General features: G+C 42.8%; 1 protein-coding gene across 2 annotated transcripts in view; it reads right to left on the bottom strand.

Annotated features, from left to right (window-relative positions):
• Positions 1 to 18,547, bottom strand: part of LOC132145676 (transcription factor HIVEP3-like) — a 49,600-nt gene that overhangs the window by 27,616 nt on the left and 3,437 nt on the right. For both annotated transcript variants that reach the window (XM_059556861.1, XM_059556859.1), the window contains exon 2: positions 869 to 943. The gene's annotated coding sequence lies outside the window, so the exon portion shown is untranslated. The remainder of the gene's footprint in view (positions 1 to 868; positions 944 to 18,547) is intronic.

The raw sequence follows: 18,547 nt of genomic DNA on the forward strand, positions 1-18,547 counted from the left end.
TTTAAGTACATATTGTAAGCCAATGTTCAACATGCCAAACACGAGAATAGGATGTCTGTCAACTAGACATTTGGCATTTCCAGTTTTAACAGCTCCAGTTTTGTTTAGCATTTGGAGCAACCATACCAGTAGCAGTAAACTGACAGTGGAAAGGGGGCATGGAGTACCTCAGGGATCTGTCCTGGGACCTTTTATTTTGTCCATTAAATTACAAACTCCGTAAATTACTGTAAAATTTTGGATTCTGTTTGCACAGAATTTGAAATACAACTCACACAAAGGCAGCAAAATACAATAGCAGTAAACTATGATGTCAATTGTTGAAAATTAACTTAGCCTTTTTTACCATATGCCCTGAATGAGATATGTGTTTTAGTTTCTGTCTAATCTGATATGTTTTATTGATTTACAAGTGACAGAGCCATTCACACAGAACACATTTTTACCTTTAAAAATGCAAGATGCTGGACAACAGCATTTTTAATAATTAGGAAGAGTCTCAAAATGTGTTTTAATATGCTGCTTACCTGCAAGATGTGGCGCAATGGACAAATTGATAGAACTGATTTACTGGTATATCTCTATCTGTTTACAAATGATTTCTAAACCATAATTTTCTAGTAATTTTCCAGAAAGGGCTGTATGTTTGAAAACCCCTGATGTCCCTGCATATTACTAAATAAAATATATGAGGGATGTGCATCAGCTCTCTCCAAAGCAGGATAACAGCACAGAAGACAGACCCTGAGTTACTCAACAACCCCACACATCTCTTAGATGTCCTTGTCATAGATCACATTCAAATTGTCCTCGCCTGTCACGTCACATTAGACTAGAACATCAGACGCTAGGTGAGTCTCTCTTTTACCCTTGTACTCCATCTGGGTCAGTCTGAATATTCTGTTCTCTGTGCCAAAGGAGAAAACTCTGGGCTCAATGTCATCTGCAAAACAGAGAAAGACAATCACTCACTCAGACACACAGTCTAAACCAAAAGCTAAATACACACCTCAGCATAATAAATAACTGTAAGCCAATCTGCTATTATAAACTGAACTTCCTTTTCGTACACCACCAAAAGTAAAATATTTGGACACACCTGCTCACTTTAATTTCTATCATTTTCCATATTACCACACAGAATTGTCAAAACTAGCATAACATATCTGTATATTCTGGCAATGATATAAAGTGTCTATCGATAGAGAGTTTGCTATATTGTGTATATTTCAATATCTAAATACATATGAGCAGCGCAATACTGCATAAAATATTAAAGAAATATGCATAAATGATAAAGTGAAGTGCAGGACATGCTTGATGTTAAAAAGTGCTGTTATGCAAAATAAACCTTGAATGTAATGTGTTCTCGCATTGACACATATCTGAATCATGCGCGCAGAAAGCCATGTCACAGATAACATGTGATCCCAAATGCTTTGTCTTTCATGAATTTTTCTGGCAGAACGCTTATATACACATACAATTGGCAAAATACCTGTCTTAGTGAGTATTACTGTAAACACATTTGGTTATGTCTTCAGTTAACTTAAGAAGTGTGTATTGGATCAGTGTAGAGGGCTGCATTGGGTTTGGGCAATGCAAATCTCATGGGAACGGGCAGTTTTACCTTTGCTGCGGGCGGGAGTGGGCAGTCAGAACATTTCGCGAGAGACCCGTGGGGAACGATGGTGTGTAGTAGAAATGGAGTCAACACAAAAAGTTGAGAAGAAAATTAAAGCTGCTGTTTACTTGACAAAAGCATAGCAAGGCAAGTCAGACATTTGGAAACAATTCCCATTTGTCACTGAAAAAAAATGGGAAAGAGCGATTTCCCATCCTCTCAAAATTCACACATTTTATTTTGAGCATTCCCGCATCTAGTGCGCCATCAGAGAGGGCATTCAGTGTGTATGGGTGGATCTTGGAAGAAAGATGCACAAATCTGGGACTTCAGTCAGTCAGCAATATACTTTTCCTTCATAGTAATATGGAGTAAGCAAAGCAATAAGGACCAGTGATCAAATTCATTTGTTTAAGTAGTCTACTACCACTAGACTCTATGCTATATGCTATATATATATATATATATATATATATATATATATATATATAGTTTTATTTATCTTCTTTTTGCAATAGCCTGTTAAGCATGCTATTGTGAATGTGAAATCTCTGAGATTTTTTAAAAAACATTGTATTTTGTTTTATATTTATTTTGTTAAAATTATATCTAGCGTTCTATTAAATCAAGCGTTCAAAGTTCTCTGTGTTTATTTATTTAATGAAAAAGTTATTTCCTAGTTAATCGTTTGGTGCATGTATGCAGTAGGCCTAGCCTGCATTTAAAAACTGAGGTGCCACTAGTTGCGGTTTTGTTTTAATGGTTAATGTTTTATAATGCTAATAAAAAAAAAATACCCAATGTTTTTGTCATGTGTGGTGCTTTGGTTTAGCATTGGTTACTTCATATTATTTAAATGCAATCATGTTTAAAATCTGATATTCTTGATGTTAACTTGAACGAATATTAAGTCTGAATACATATTTGTGTACATTTCTCAAGTACGTGGCAGCGGGCGGGAGTGGGCACAAACATTGCGGGTACGGGTAAGTGTGGGTTTAAGAAAACAGTCCTGCGCATGGCTCTAGATCAGATTTAAGATTAGGTCTTAAATTGACAGCAGCCTAATATACCTGCAGATATCTATTAGGGCGGCATCAAATCATTATTATTCTACAAATTGTCCATTTTTAACCAATTAATCAGTAGGCTTTGATCAATTATTCATCAATTTTCATTGTCGAAGCTGTTGATAATGTCGACCTATTATCAATACCATTAATTTTAATAAAAAAAAAAGAATGACATTCACTCACTGCTCGACTGAATAACATTTTTATCTTTAATAATTAACTGTGTATATTTATATCTATACATCTAGATTTTGAAGTGTTTTATTTTCACATTTGAAAGTTCAGTTTCCTAATCGAATGCAACTGTTACTGTAAATAGAACTACTTACTGAAAAAAGAATTAAAGTACTGTTTACTTAATTTCTTGTATTGTATTTGTGTCCTGTTGTTTCTACTTTCTACTCTTTCACTTTTAGAAAAAGAAATGTAAAAAAAAAAATTATCACTGGGGTGGTAAAATTTCAAAAGATACTAATATTAATACTTCAGATACTAGTTTGTACCTTTAATATGCACCATTTAGGGGTAAATAATGTACAAATGTCTACCTTTTAAAAAGGTATGTCCCCATTGACAGCTTTTGTACCTTTTTTTCCTGAGAGTGTTGAGTTATCATGAATGCTTGACAGCTGTTTCATTATTTAGAGATAAGCATCATTATCTTGATATTGAGGAACACAAATTCAGTCAAATGTTTGAGACTTTTTACTGGTAGTGTATGTCGCAGCAGTGTAGGATCCTAAAGTATACGTGTGTTTGTTTAAGACTGTGAGAGAGCACGTGTGTGTGTGCCATATATTCACAATAAATGAGGGTCTTTCATTTCCCTGTGAGCATTCGAGGGCACCTAAGAGGGGTTAAAAAAACAACCACATCTGGGGTGGGGGCCAGTCACACCCCTTGTCCATAAACCCACATACATACAGTAAAACATGAAAATATGTACACACACACACACATACACACACAAACACCCTTGAACCTGAGGCAATGATGGACGTCTCAGCATGTAACAAGAAAACCATAGACTGGACTACTCCTTTAAATAAAACTGTGATATGAAAAAAAAATTCATAAATAAATAAATTCAAGCACAGAAGCGCACGCAGGGACCCCTTCACTTCAAACACATATTTGTAGCCACAATGTACCCTATGGTAAGGCTCTTCTGGAATATGTGTTATTAACTATAAAAACAACACTGTTTACACAGTATCTAACACTGCCAATATTTGTCAAATAGTAATTAAATCTATCTCGGAAAAGGTGGGCTCAGCATATTATTGTCACTGCTGTTAAAATGCTGTCACAGCACAGGGTCACACATCTGGACCATGGCGGATTAAACCAAGATGGATCAAACCAACTGTATCCGACCAGAGAGCGCTGGAGAACTCAAAGAAAATTCATCACATATGAGTCATCTTATTTCCAGTAAAGAGTCTCACTGAGGAGTCTCATTCCTGACTTACCACTCTGTATTACTGTTTCTTGTGTTGCTTACTGGAAAAACCCTGATTATGATGCCCAACATCTTTGTAGTGTATTAAGTTATAGCATCACAGCTGACATGTAGGATGGAAATCATAAAAAAAAATTTTTTTTTTTTTTTTTTTTTTGTGGAAAAAGCAGTAAAACGCATACAAATGGTAGTTCACTGAGGACACTTTTGAAACAGAGAATAAGAAAAATATACAGAAGAGGGAAAAGGGCAGTTGCATATACCATTCAAAATAAGTGGGTGAGGTTTGTAATTGATTCTAAAGATAAAAATGAAAATATTTACTTGTTTTGACAAAACATCTAAAGAAAACACTTTCTCCACCCACAAAATACACAGCATACAAACATACATTCATCATATACAATATCAGTTTCGTACTATACAGTACAGTTTCCAAGACAAAGAGCAGGTGTCTTCACCAAACTTTCCTAATCTAGCTCCATCTGAAAATCAGAAGCATATTGCTTTACGTTAGGCCTGCACACACTTCTAGTACACACATATAGCATGTGCAGATCACCTACAGATATCAGGTGTTGTCTTTAAAGTAACTGTTGAGTAAACTAGTTAAAGTGAAATGATGAAAGCAATTTATGTGATGCGATTCATAAAAACATAAAAGTAATATAACATTGGGTCTATAGACAGCTGTAAATGCACTAGTTAACCACCATACAGTAGTCGTTTGAAACTGTCTGAACATACTCAGTGTATGTTACTTCAGATGGGGTGCTGAACGGATCGATGCTAATGGTGTCAGGCAGGATGCATTATCACTCAGCTAATGTTAAACAGGATGCAAAACTTGGTGTCATAGAGGCTCAACCTGAAATTTGACAGTCACTGAAGCTGCTTGATGCTCAAACCAGGCTCGCTGGAATACATGCCTGTGGCAACATTTCAGCAAATTGCTTCTTCAATGTTTTGCAACACATTCAAAGTGAAAACATGTACTGGTGCATCTCAATAAATTAGAATGTTGTGGAAAAGTTTATTAATTTCAGTAATTCAACTCAAATTGTTAAACTTAAAGGGTTAGTTCAGCCAGATAGCAAAATTATGTAATTAATAACTTACCCTGATGTTGTTTCAAACCCGTAAGACTTCCGTTTATCTTTGGAACACAGTTTAAGATATTTTAGATTTAGTCCGAGAGCTCTCAGTCCCTCCATTGAAGCTGTGTGTACGGTATACTGTCCATGTCCAGAAAGGTAAGAAAAACATCATCAAAGTAGTCCATGTGACATCAGAGGGTCGGTTAGAATTTTTTGAAGCATCGAAAATACATTTTGGTCTAAAAATAGCAAAAACAACGACTTTATTCAGCATTGTCTTCTCTTCCGTGTCTGTTGTGAGAGAGAGTTCAAAACAAAGCAGTCTGGATATCCGGTTCGCGAACGAATCATTCGGTTCACCAAATCGAACTGAATCGTTTTAAACGGTTCACATATCTAATACGCATTAATCCACAAATGAAGCTGTTAACTTTTTTAATGTGGCTGATACTCCCTCTGAGTTCAAACAAACCAATATCCCAGAGTAATTCATTTACTCAAACAGTACACTGACTGAACTACTGTGAAGAGAGAACTGAAGATGAACACCGAGCTGAGCCAGATAATGAACAACAGACTGACTCGTTCATGGGTCAAGAACCGTTTCTGTCAGACGCGTCCGATTCGAGAACCGAGGAGCTGATGATACTGCACATGTGTGATTCAGCGTGAAGAAGAATGACACACAGAGCGCCTGAACCGAACTGATTCTTTTGGTGATTGATTCTGAACTGATTCTGTGCTAATGTTATGAGCGTGGGTAAACCGAAGGCTTGAATCAAGGGCAATCATCGCAAATGACGCCATTATGTCGAGCGCAAAAGAACCGGTGAACCGTTTTCTTCAACCGGTTTATTGAATCGAACTGTCCGAAAGAACTACTGGTGATCCGAAAACCGATGCAACCGGTTCTTCACTCGTGAACGAGTCAGTCTATTGTTCGCTATCTGGCTCGGCTCGGTGTTCATCTTCAGTTCTCTCTTCACAGCAGTTCAGTCAGTGTACTGTTTGAGTGCATGCATTACTCCAGGATATTGGTTTGTTTGAACTCAGAGGGAGTGTCAGCCACATTAAAAAAGTTAACAGTTTAAGGCATTTGTGGATTAATGCGTATTAGAGATGCGAACCGTTTAAAACGTTTCAATTCGATTTGGTGAACTGAATGATTCGTTCGCGAACCGGATATCCAGACTGCTTTGTTTTGAACTCTCTCACACAACAGACACGGAAGAGAAGACAATGCTGAATAAAGTCGTCGTTTTTACTATTTTTGGACCAAAATGTATTTTCGATGCTTCAAAAAATTCTAACCGACCCTCTGATGTCACATGGACTACTTTGATGATGTTTTTCTTACCTTTCTGGACATGGACAGTATACCGTACACACAGCTTCAAAGGAGGGACTGAGAGCTCTCGGACTAAATCTAAAATATCTTAAACTGTGTTCCAAAGATAAACGGAGGTCTTACGGGTTTGGAACGACATGAGGGTAAGTTATTAATTACATAATTTTGCTATCTGGGTGAACTAACCCTTTAAATAAATTCAGTGCACACAGACTGAAGTAGTTTAAGTCTTTGTACTCAATACTTTGTAGGGGCTCCTTTTGCTTTAATTTCTGCCTCAATTCGGCATAGCATGGAGGTTATCAATTTGTGGCACTGCTGGGATGGAATGGAAGCCCAGGTTTCTTTGACAGTGGCCTTCAGCTCATCTGCATTTTTTGGTCTCTTGTTTCTCATTTTCCTCTTGACTTGGTAAATGGGTGCAGTGACTGTGGTTCTCTTACGAGAGCTCTCTCGTACTGCGTCTTAGCTAAGACGCTACGGGAAAAGTCTCTTTTCACGAAATACTGAAGCAAAAAATTATCCTTAATTTTGTATTTTTGTAAAGCGCATTTGCAGCAGTACACAGCCATAGGCGAGACGGCTCGTTCGCTCATTGGCTTTTTCTGCGGCAACTGCACAGCCTATCGAGCGCAGGCTTCGCGCCCTTCTTGCCACTTCCCGCCGAAACGGGTGTGGCCCAACCTATAAAAGGAGCTCGAAAAGGCTGACTCACCTGATTTTTCATCTCTTCAGCGAAGCTCGCGCATCGCTGGATCACGGAGGAAGCAAGCGCCGTCTGAAAGAGCATATCAGCAGGACGAGCCATTCTGAAGCTGCTGGCATCGCCGCCTTCCACTGCCGTTCCTGCTGCGCTATCCGGCGCCCATATCCTTTACATCCTTTATCTGTTATATCCTGTGTGTGTTCGCCCTGCGACGCACATTCACAAAATTTTTTAAAGATGCCCTCGTGCGGCTCGTGCAGAGCCCCGCTCAGCGAAGGAGATCGTCACGTCATCTGCGTCTCCTGTCTGGGTGAGGACCATGCAGCGCTCGCTGACGGCGGATGCCCTCATTGCGAGTTAATGCCTATGGTGACTCTGAGGACTCGCCTGGCATCCTTCTCGAAGCCTGCATCATCCGCTGCGCCGCAGCGCCATAAGAAGCGCCGCTCGCAGCGCCTACCAGAACCGCCTCCAGCTCGGCCGAGCCTGCATCGCTTCTCGATGTTCAGCGTCCGCTGCTTGCCGACGCGTCATCTGAGGAAGTGGATCTCAGGCCCGCGTCGGAGGAAGAAGACACGTGCTCTCTGCTTGCTTCGGGCAGTGAGGGTTGGGCGAGCTCCGTGGATCTCGCGCCCGCTGCTCAGAGGCCCAGCAGACGGGGGGATATCGATAAGGAGCTGATGCGTGTACTCTCGCTGGCCGCGGCGAGCCTCGGCCTCGAGTGGTCTGCACCAGCGCCCCCTTCACATTCCCGGCTGGATGGTAGCTATCTTCCGGATGAGCGCTCTTCCTCAAGCTCAAAGCTCGCCCCTTTTCTTCCTGAGCTTCACGAAGAAGTGGCGATAGCTTGGGACGCTCCATTCTCGGCGAGAATCCGCTCATCTGTTTCGCCAGCATTCTCCACACTGGACGGTGCTAAGAACAGAGGCTACCTGTCACTTCCGCCGGTGGAACAGGCTATAGCAGCGCACCTTTGCCCGCCCTCTGCTGGACGGCGGACTAAGGCGGCATTGCCACCCAAAGCCTGCCGCATGACGTCATCGCTGCTCGCACGGATATTCTCTGCTGCTGGGCAGTCTGCGCTACACACCATGGCTACGCTACAGATTTTCCAGGGCGATCTCCTCCGCAAGCAGGATGAGATGGGACCTGAAGCGATCTGTCTCGCGGAGGGAGAGATCCTGCGTTCCTTGACGCGCCGCTAACTCCTGCCGGCCTCTTCGGATCCTCCGTCAACGAGTTTGTGGAGAGATTCGCCGAGGACCAGAAAGCTTTGCAGGCGTTCAAGCACTTCTTGCTGAAGCGCTCCAGTTCTGCAGCTAGCCGCTCTAGACCGCCCCACAGAGCTCTCAGTCACGCCGACCGCCTCCTGCTGCGTCATCGCGACAGCGTCAGCAACGCAGCTCGGGACCCCGTTCTCGCTCTTCAAGCCGTCGCCCCGCGCCGCGGGAGCCGCGGCAGAGGATTGCGGTGAAGCCAGAAGCCCCAAAGCATCCTAGCACTGCTGGGAAAGCGCCGGTGTTCGATTTCCGCTGCGGCCGAGCTCTCACCCAAGCGCGCCGCTTTTGCAGTTCCAAGAGTTCTGACTGCCTCAGTGTCCTCTGCAATGCGCAAGCCTGCACGAGTGCCCGCTTGCCTGCACACAAAAGCCGTTATCACAGCTACCCAGATGTTTCAAAAGAGTGTTTTTTCTGGTGTTCCGGCCACGGCCGATGGTGCTATAAATGTAGTGACGATGCCCACTCCTCAGTGCCCATCTCCACATGTAAGCACAGCCCTGCACACAGGGCCTGCGCCCATAATGACGACTCAAGTCGGTTGCGCACACTGCATAGTAAACGTGCCCACCCCTCAGTGCCCACAATTACTATGTCACACGCGTCATGTGGTTTCTGTAAAAATGAAACCCGTGCACACTCATCCGGCCACGGCCGATGATGCTATAAGTGCAGTGACGATGCCCACTACTCAGTGCCCATCTCCACATGTAAGCACAGCCCTGCACACAGGGCTAGCGCACATAAGATCGACACAGATCGGTCGAGCGCGCCGCATAGTAAACGTGCCCACTTCCCAGTGCCCACATACACTATGTCACATACGGCGCGGGGTTTCTGTAAAAAAACGAGGCCCGTGCACGTACATTCTGCACAGGCAGACAGCGAGTTGAAAGTGGTAAATGTGCACACATGCAGCCCACGGTTACTCACATATATATCGAGTCCCACGGGACCCGCTCAGCCTCCCCCCAGTCGGTTAAGCGCCGGGACGGGGTCGAGGAAGAGCGATCTGCCCGCTGTGATCAGCTCGCTCCCCGCCTCAGATGCGCAGCACACTCGAGCGCCGCCGAGTCAACAGAGCACGCTTCGCATCCAGCCCTTAGCCATTCATGCAGATGCATGGTCAGCGCTTCCAGGGGTTTTGGATTGGGTGCTAGGCATTATAAAGAGAGGCTACTCGCTACAGTTTTCTCGACGCCCACCGCGCTTTTCAGTGCGCGTCAAAACTACGGTCAAAACAGAAGTAGCACACATACTTTGGGCCGAAATATCAAAACTGTTGAGCAAAGGGGCTGTAGAGCCTGTGTCTCAAGCTCAAAGCGAGGGGGGCTGTACAGCAGATACTTTCTGGTGCCCAAGAGAGACGGGGGTCTCAGGCCCATACTGGATCTAAGACAGCTGAACAAGGCATTGATGAAACGCAGTTTCAAAATGCTCACGACCAGGAAGCTCCTCGCGCAGATTCGCAGAGGGGACTGGTTCATGTCAATAGATCTGAAGGACGCGTATTTTCAAATACAGATAGCGTCAAACCACAGGCGATATTTGAGATTCGCCTTCGAGGGCCAGGCATACCAGTTTACAGTCCTGCCGTTCGGCTTGTCCGTAGCTCCTCGTACGTTTACGAGGTGCATGGATGCAGCGCTCGCTCCTCTCAGACTCAGAGGCATACGAGTGCTGAATTATTTGGACGACTGGCTGGTTCTGGCCCAATCACGAGCGGAGCTCGTGGACCACAGGGCCGTTTTACTCGATCACCTCGAGAAGCTCGGCTCAGTGTCAATTGGGCAAAGAGTTCGCTGAACCCCAGTCAGACGATCCTGTTTCTGGGTATAGTTCTGAACTCATGTTCCATGACGGCGCGGCTGTCACCACAGCGCGTGATGGGCATTCAGCTGCGGCGCGACCGTGTCGCTTAAACACTGTCAAAAGATGCTGGGCCTCATGGCCTCAGCATCTCCGGCTCTGCAGCTGGGCCTGCTCCGCATGCGCCCCCTGCAGTTCTGGCTGAAGGCTCGGGTGCCGCGCAGAGCGTGGGCGTCTGGCCGGCTGCATTTCAAGGTCGATCAGAGCTGTGTTACGGCTCTAGCACCTTGGACAGCGAACGGCTGGTACCGATCAGGTGTAAGCCTGGGGACTTCCCCGAATGTGAAGATGGTGTCGACGGACGCCTCCACTTCGGGATGGGGAGCGCTGCTCGAAGGCAGACCGTCCTTTGGCCTATGGTCAGAACGAGAAAAGCTCCATCATATCAACTGCCTGGAAATGCTGGCAGTGGAGAACGCGCTGACGCGCTTTTGTCCCCATATCAAGGATCACCACGTCGTAGTCCGTTCGGACAAAAGGTCCGTGGTGTCCTACATAAATCGCCAGGGCGGTCTCGGGTCTCGAAACCTGTTCAGGCTGACGGAACGCCTCCTGGTTTGGGCTCAACGCATCGTGCGCTCGCTGAGAGCAGTGCATGTGCCTGGGCTGCAGAATTTGGGTCCAGACAGGCTGTCCAGAGGCAATGTTCCTACGGGCGAATGGTCTCTACACCCGCAAACAGTCCGGCTGTTGTGGGAGAGATTTGGCAGGGCGGAGGTGGACCTCTTCGCGTCCCACGAAAACGCTCACTGCCCCGCGTTCTTTTCCAAGAACGAAAGCGCGCTGTCACGGAGATGGCCGTGCTGCCCGCTTTATGCTTTCCCTCCCGTCTCCCTCCTTCCGCAGGTGATAGAACGGGTAAGAGAAACGAGATGTTCAATACTGCTTGTAGCACCTCTTTGGAAGAACCAACCATGGTTCCCAGATTTGATGCAGTTAGCAGATGTCGCCCCGTGGCCGGTACCGTTGAGGAGGGACCTCCTCTCGCAGGCCAGGGGCTCGATTTGGCACCCTCAACCGGAGTTGTGGTCCCTCCATGTGTGGGCGCTCAACGGTTACGCGCTGATCTCGCAGTGGGAGTGCTAAATACCATCAGTCAGGCTAGAGCTCCGTCAACACGACGTCTGTATGCCTCTCAGTGGTCGGTGTTCTCCAGCTGGGGCACAGCTCGAGGTTATTCACCCCTTAGTTGTGAGGTGACGGAGGTCCTCTCCTTCCTACAGGAGCTGTTGGATAAGGGCAGAGCCCCATCCACGCTCAAAGTTTATGTGGCGGCCATCGCGGCGTTTTCTGAAACGGCGTCCGGTCAGTCAATAGGAAGGAACGATTTAGTCATCCGGTTCCTCAGAGGAGCTATGAGGCTGAATCCTCCCAGACCTCCGTCAGTCCCTATGTGGGACCTGACCTTGCCCTGTCAGGGTTTTAAGAGCTTATGTGTCTCGCTCTGCTGCCTTTCGGCAGACGGAGCAGCTGTTTGTCTCGTTCGGTGGACGTTCCAAGGGAATGACTGTTTCGAGACAGACTCTATCCAGATGGATAGTTGACGCCATAGCGTTAGCTTACGCTTCCAGGACGTCAGAGCACACTCCACAAGAGGCGTCGCCTCGTCGTGGGCGTGGTCTACTGGGATCTCCTTGCAGGATATATGTATGGCGGCAGGTTGGGCCTCGCCGTCTACATTTATCAGGTTCTATAACCTGGAGGTTCCCGCCTTGCAAGCAAGGCTGCTGTCGGTATAGTCGAATCAGGGCCCTGAGGGGAATTCTGAGTTCACGAGCGCTATACGCTGCCGACTGTTATATGGGCAGTATTGCGTAAGACCCGCATTGCCACATTAGTCAGGCCTTGCCTCGGCTGTGTGATGTCATATTGCCGCATCTACGGATGCTGCTAGATATGGGACGGAGGGCTTTTTCCCTTTTCTGTCCTGGACTCTCTGTGAGTCCCTAAGGTGACTGTGCACTGTAAATCCTGGGCGTTGCTTCAGGTTTATTGGTGTGTGATCCCTGCGCACACAGCGTTTTACATTGGGTTCCCGTAGCGTCTTAGCTAAGACGCAGTACGAGAGAGCTCACGTAAGAGCATGTACTCGGTTACTAAACGTAACCTCGGTTCTCTCTAGAAGAGTGAACGAGTACTGCGTTCTCTGCCGTGCGTACGATTCACTCTGGTTTGCTTCGGCGATGAAATAAATCAGGTGAGTCAGCCTTTTCGAGCTCCTTTTATAGGTTGGGCCACACCCGTTTCGGCGGGAAGTGGCAAGAAGGTCGCGAATGTTGTTGGTCTGATGTTGCATCAGCCTGCGCTCGATAGGCTGTGCATTTGCCGCAGAACAAGCCAATGAGCGAACGAGCCGTCTCGCCTATGGCTGTGTACTGCTGCAAATGCGCTTTACAAAAATACAAAATTAAGGATAATTTTTTGCTTCAGTATTTCGTGAAAAGAGACTTTTCCCGTAGCGTCTTAGCTAAGACGCAGTACTCGTTCGCTCTTCTAGAGAGAACCGAGGTTACGTTTAGTAACCGAGTACGTTTTCAAAAAATAACAGTGGACCAACACCAGCAGATGACATTGCACCCTTAAATCATCACAGACTGTAGAAAGTTAACACTGGACTTAAGCAACTTGTTCTATGAGCTTCTCCACCCTTCCTCTAGACTCTAGGACAGGGATAGGCAACTCCGGTCCTGGAGGGCCACTGTCCTGCAGAGTTTAGCTCCAACCCTAATTAAACACACCTGAACAAGGTAATCAGTGTTTTCGGGATTACTAGATAGATACAGGCAGGTGAGTTTTAATGAGGGCTGAAGCTAAACTCTGCATGATAGTGGCCCTCCAGGACCGGAGTTGCCTATCCCTGCTCTAGGACCTTGGTTTCCAAATGAAATACAAAACTTGCTCTCATCTGAAAATAGGACTTTGGACCACTGGGCAACAGCACAGTTCTTCTTCTCCTTAGCCCAGGTAAGACGCCATGTCTGTGGTTCAGGAGTGGCTTAACAAGAGGAATATGACAATTGTAGCCAAATTCCTTGACACGTCTGTGTGTGGTGCCTCTTGATGCCTTGACCCCAGCCTCAGTCCATTCCTTGTGAAATTCTCTAAAATTCTTGAATCGATTTTGCTTGACAATCCTCATAAGACTGCGGTTCTCTCGGTTGGTTGTGCATCTTTTTCTTCCACACTTTTTCCTTCCACTCAACTTTCTGATAAAATGCTTGGATACAGCACTCTGTGAACAGCTTCTTTGGCAATGAATGTTTGTGGCTTACCCTCCTTGTGAAATGTGTCAATGATTGTCTTCTGGACAACTGTCAGATCAGCAGTCTTCCCCATTATTGTAAGGTTTTGGTTGTTTTTCAGAAATAAACTCTCTGGTGAGTGGCGCTAAACATTTAAGGCTCTATTGTACCACCTTAACCTAACCAGCAGTGTTAACAAAAGTAAACATGAAATAAAAACTATCATACCATCAAACTATCAAAATCTCTTATATCATAAGTGCAATGCTGCACCAAGTTTATGACACCAGAGAAGCCATGCACACAGAGCTGGTTATGTGATCCAAATGTTAAAATGTATTTAATCAGGTCTTTGGTAGAATCTGCCTATAATCATAATTTGTGCTAAACGTTGTTGGTGTTTTACTGCCACTAGTGTTTATTTTAGCTAGAACCTGCAGCAAATTGTAAGCATAGACATGTATTTGTAACACTCCAAGGAGTTAATGGCATAACTTGTGTTCACCAATTTAAATTGAATTTAAACAAAGCAAAGCAGACAGGAATCTATACCAGTTGGCTATCCTGGTATTCAGATCATAGAAAATAGTGAGGGAGTAGAGGGTTTTGAAATGAAAGCGACTATGGTTCCACCCCATGAGAGCAGCCCGGGCAAACAGATCAGTTCTGATAGCAAGGTGATGTCATGCGGAGAGGGACCAGACATATGTTCTCTAATTTCACCCACACTGAATCAAGAGACCCTGTTGCCCTGAAATGTATAGCATTCATAGTACAAGAGCTGGATAGATTAGGGTGGGTGATGGGGCTTTGATATATGTAGATAAGTAAGGCCATGATTACTATAATTGTCAGAACTTTTTGGTTTTAGAAATAGCACACTATTGTTACTCTAACAGGCAAGACCGATTGCTTTTCATTTACTTATTTTTAAGTATTTAAGCCACCTTAAGACAGTGACAAAGATGATTTCGGATGATTTCTCTATTCTAACCAAAACATGGGGAAATTGGGAGTGTTCTTTCCTTCTGCCTAACTGGCTGTTCTGTCCAAAGCAGAGAGAAAGTCAGAGGAAGAGGGAAGATAAATATGCTGTGAAAGCTTGACAATTGCATATTGTCAGGTCAAACCCCCTGTATCCTTGTCAGTGTTGCTCCAGGTTCCAAACAGGACGACATGCTTCAGCACTGTGGACAGAGGCAAAGCAGGCGCACCACGGACACAACATGCACATTAAACCACTCATCCCTGATCACAACAACAAGTGCTCCAAAGACCGGCTCCAACCTAGAAAGGTTGTCTGCTTCTCTGCCACCTCCACTAGTTCTGAAGTACCCATGTGAAGGTACCACAGGTTGATCGGTGAATTCATCTTAAGTAGTGCTTGATAAACCTGTATATTGGTTTCAATTTCATTTGGTATGTGTTTTTCAAATCTCGCCATACCGGAGGGTAACCGAAACAACTTGTTTAAACATTGTGATATTTACTAGTGTCCTTGAATATTAAACCACACACACACAAAAAATAATAATTAAAAATAAAAATAATAATAATAAATAATAAAAAATGTTATGTAATATGAGGTCAGCATGTTTTGCATGTATGTCTGTTAGAATGAGTGACACTGTTTCATCGATAACACATATACTGCAGCACACTTGACATTTGTGGTGTTTTTAGCATTTGCCGTCTCACAATTTGAAGAGAAGAACACATGATCTTAATCTCTAATCATTTCTTTTAATAAAATCTCTCAACAAATATACACATAGAAACTCAAAGGAAATGCTAGGTTCCTGACAACTTATAAAAAAAAAACAAGTTTGGATTAACTTATATAGAAAAAAACATTACCATTATGTAAATAGAAATATAGAAATACCTTACCTTTGTACAGTAGAATGTAGCAATACAATTTATTTAAACACACAGAAACAAAAAAATGTATTCATTTATTACTACACTAACCGCCAAAATAAAAGTTTGGACTAACTTGAAGAAATTATAGCAGACAGGGTAGAATGTACTTCTCAAATTAAAGTAAACCTGCATAAAAATGTAAAGAATTAAAGAATCATATGTTTAAAAATTTTTAATTTTATAAAACGATTCAATAGTAAATTTTGATTTGACATTACAATAGTTTTAGATTATATATCCTCCTGGCAGTAAATTAAGACACTATCAACCTATATAAAGGTCCAGGCATGCAAATAAACAATACTGTGATATTCTGTGGAACACCAAGAATCCTAAAAAATACACTGATACAGATTTTTGGTCATAATGCCTGAAGATCAAGCATGAATATCAAGTGTGTTTATTAAAGGGATATTCCACCCCAAAATGGCTACGTTTACAAACACAATTTATGGTTAAACCCAACTGAATTTATTCCGATTGATGAATCTGTATGTAGTGTTTACATGAACGCCAAATAAAGTAATCGGGTTTATGTGTGCATTTATATGTCACAAGCTTCAAATCAGAATAGATTGTTTTTTGACATGCACACACAGCACAAATAAAAAGCTTCTCACCGTTCGCACATAATAACCATTCCCCTACATTGTTTCTTTATTTGTTTTTATCAGCAGAATTAATATTTATCCATTTATGGGCATTTATAGATAAATATACATAGAAACCACTGTTCTGTGCTGCTCATATTTATCACGCAGTAAAAATGCCCCTCCCTGCCCCCAAAACTTGTTTACTGTGGATGACAATCCAAAACAAGGACTGGTGGGAGGTTGTCCTGCTCCACTTCACAGTTGCCAAGTGAAAGGAGAGTTTTATAATGACAGGGCAGGCTTTTATACAACACTTAATTCAAAAAGAAGAGCCGCTCACTCTGCGCGTCACACGTCATTATGCTATTTCTGCATCATTGCACATGCGCAGTACTTTCAGTTTTGCGGTTCAATCCGATCGAGTGTTTACATGCACTCTCAAACGTATTATACAGAACAAAATTATAAACGCAAAAATGTTGTTTTTGCCCCCATTTTTCATGAGCTAAACTCAAAGATTTAAGACTTTTTCTATGTACACAAAAGGCCTATTTCTCTCAAATGTTGTTCACAAATCATCTTAAATATTGTTCACTTCTTCTTAAGCCTAAGGTACGCCTGTGCAATAATCATGCTGTCTAATCAACATCTAGATATGCCACACCTGTGAGGTGGATGGATTATCTCGGCAAAGTAGAAGTGCTTATTAACACAGATTTAGACGGATTTGTGAAGAATATTTGAGAAATAGGCCTTTTGTGTACATAGACTTAGATCTTTTATTTCAGCTCATTTAAAATGGGGACAAAAACAAGTGTTGCATTTATAAATTTGTTCTGTGCACAGAACACGTAGAAAAGGAATAAACTACCCCCTACAATCCGATCAAAATTTAATACAGATCGAGCTAGTTTCTTTCGTCTTCAGAACACAATTTAAGATATTTTAGATGAAAACCGGGAGGCCTGTGACTGTCCCATAGTCTGCCAAGTAAAATACACTGTCAAGGTCCAGAAAAGTATGAAAGATGTCGTCAGAATAGTCCATCTGCCATCAGTGGTTCAACCATAATGTTATGAAGTGACAACAATACTTTTTGTATGCAAATAAAGCAAAAATAACGACTATATTCAACAACTTTTCTCCTCTGTCTCTCTCCACATCACTGTAGTGCCACTACGAAGACTGTAAGCTGCCTGCGTTCAGCTCATTGTCATTATTTTTGTTTTCTTCATGTACAAAAAGTACAAAAAGTAATTAATGACAAATTTTTCATTTTGGGGTGGCAAACTGCAAATTAAAAGACATGATGGATCCACTATGGCTACTATGAGGGTGTGGCTGCTTTATTTTGAATAAAACATATTTTAAATTATTAAAAAAAAAATATATATATATATATATATATAAAAATTATTAATTTATTTTTTACACATATCTGTCAAATCTACTGGTTTAATTATTAGGTACAATGATGACCTAGATTACTCTTTCAGTTACCCATCAGAACTACAGTTTCCTTTGTTTCAGTGTTTTGCTAGCTGAGCATACAGGACTACAGGTGAAATCTTTGATTCCAGTTGAGGGGTTAAAGGTTGACAGGGCAGTTGGCTATTTTTTCTTGTGTGATGCATTGCTAAGGTGGGCTGGACGGTAGTCTAAGTCCCAGCTCTCCAGAGGAGCCACCTGACTGACAGATACTGAAATGTGAACGAGACATGAATTTCAATCTAGACTTCACTGGGATTAGATGTGCTTTTATAAATAAGCTTTCCATTGATGTATGGTTTGTTAGGGTCGGACAATATTTGGCCTGAGGGTGCAAAAAATGTTAAATACTGAGAAAATAGCCTTTTAAGTTGTTAGCAATCCATATTACTGATCACAAATTAGGTTTTGATATATTTATGGTAGGAAACTTACAAAATATGTTATAGGAACATGATCTTTACTTAATGTCCTACTAATTTTTGGCATAAAAGTAAAAACTATAATTTTGACCCTTAAAATGTTTTTTTGGCTATTGCTACAAATATACCCCAGCGATTTAATACTGGTTTTGTGCTCCAGGGTTAAATTGCTTTCATGTATTACTTAAAATGAACTAAAATAAATTTATAACTGAACATTTACTCAAATAATTAGTTTGTTATTATGATGGAGTAATTATTTTATAATCATCTTCACTTTGTATTCAAAGTGTGCTATACTGATAGTTATGAATACAGTTCGATTAGTATCTGCAGGCTAGATTGAGATGTTTTAGTTTGTTAATATGAACACCTCATCTTTACTTTCAATTTAGAGTGTGTTCAATAGTGCATTTGTTTTCC

The sequence above is a fragment of the Carassius carassius genome, chromosome 8 (assembly GCF_963082965.1).
Source record: "Carassius carassius chromosome 8, fCarCar2.1, whole genome shotgun sequence".
NCBI lineage: Eukaryota > Metazoa > Chordata > Actinopteri > Cypriniformes > Cyprinidae > Carassius > Carassius carassius.